This window comes from Sinocyclocheilus rhinocerous, unplaced genomic scaffold (genome assembly GCF_001515625.1).
Source record: "Sinocyclocheilus rhinocerous isolate Xijiao unplaced genomic scaffold, SAMN03320098_v1.1 scaffold1247, whole genome shotgun sequence".
NCBI lineage: Eukaryota > Metazoa > Chordata > Actinopteri > Cypriniformes > Cyprinidae > Sinocyclocheilus > Sinocyclocheilus rhinocerous.
Window position 1 is genome coordinate 372,132 of NW_015630573.1, and position 1,859 is coordinate 373,990.

A 1,859-nucleotide genomic window follows, 5' to 3' on the forward strand; every position below is an offset into this window, starting at 1 on the left:
TGTGTGTGTGTGTGAGAGAGAGCACGGTAAAATAGGAAAAATTACACCTGTAATTTCAAAGTGAAGGCTTATAATAGACCCTACTCTTAAAAGCGCTTTTTTTATTTCCTTCTTGGACAACCAACCAATCACAGTCTTCAAAAGACTGTGTCATAGCTAGCAACGGGGTCAGCCCACCTCCTCACTAAGATAAAAGTTTTTGTCTTTTCCTCACTCAGAGTTGCTCTCAGATTGGTCCTGAATCACTTTTAAGCTAAGACTCCTACGTAAAAATGTTTAAGCTAAATTAGAAGCTCTCTGAGAGGATTCTTAGAATCTTTAAGAATACGAGCCCAGGGCCCGTATTCACAAAACATCTTAAGGCTAAAAGTAGCTCATAACTCGCCGATTTAGGAGAAAATCTTAAAAATAATGGGCGTGTCAGTCCTAAATTTAGGACTCCTAAATTTTTGTTCTAAGAGTATTTCACAACGCGTTTTAGAGCTAAAACTAGCTCCTAAATATGAGAAACGTAGTAGTGAAGAGGACTCCTAAGTCACTAAGACCAAATCTGAACTATCCTAAAATGGCTGTTGCCAGCAATCTACATCGGAATATAAACATTTTAGAAATGTTTGATGATAATGAGCTTTTAAAAAGGTATCGGCTTTGGTTTGGAGGTTATAAGTAAGCTATACTAACTAAGCATCTGTCAGTACAACATACTATTCCTATTTCACTTTACTTAGTTTTTTCAAGGCAATCGGTTTGCATGCTTTTTTTAAGTAAGCCCAACTAATTAGATTTTACAGTGTGTTAATCATTTTCAAACATTTACACCATGCAGGGTTAACCTTACAGTAGTGCTCAACACTGTCAGACTTTCAAAATCCTTCATCACTTGAATTAAGATGATCAAATTTGAACACATCCACCACAAAATCAGACTTTAGTACCGCCTTTTACTTTGAGATTGATCTGAAGTTCAACGCAGATTTAAAATCATATGAAATAGTTTACTGATACTGCTTTTGAAACCAAATCTTTGCATAACTATAGGAAACACTGCATCTAACAATGGTTTGGAAAAAAAATAGTTAATAAAAATTATGATATGACGGTAGTTTTCTCAAAATAAGTAAAATGCTCATAAAGTGACTCAGAGCAGTTCTTGAGATTATGTTTATGTGTTCATGTACTCATATATTGAGAGGCTGAATATACATAATATCTCATATACAGAGGCTGAAAACACTGCGAGCTTCAGTAGGCCTATGTGTAGTAAATGAAACCGCATGTCTGCGCCATTAATTTCCATGAAGCAGGGGCGTAGCAGCCATTTTAAAAGTGCGGGGGCCAGGACAGCTGTCAGGTGATGTGACCCTCAATGGCCAAACAAATTATGTACATAATAAATTCTATATAGAATACTAATTGGCGTGTTTTAGAGCACCCTAATGGCAATTTTGAGAACATGCCATGATAGCTTACAGGAAGCAAGACAGCTCACAGGGACCTATTTTTTTATTAAATAAAGATATTTTATGCACAATATTTCAGTTACACTACAATTAAATGATAACTTTTATCCTAATTCTTAACAGTTGGACAAAAAAAGTGTCTTTAAAAACTATTGGAACACATTGCCTTTACCTATACGACAAATTTTATTTAACAATTTGAACATAAAATAAAAATATATATTAATGTTTAATTCCTTAAAACATTGGCAAGTAGTCCCAGTTAAAAAAAAACACTGCCTTAAAATAATTCTCTTCTTTCAAGTTCTCACCTGTAGGGTATAATGGTATAAAAAGTATAATTATTTACATAAGTAAATAAAAAAGGTTTAAATCCTTAGGTTGGGGACATGCAAAATA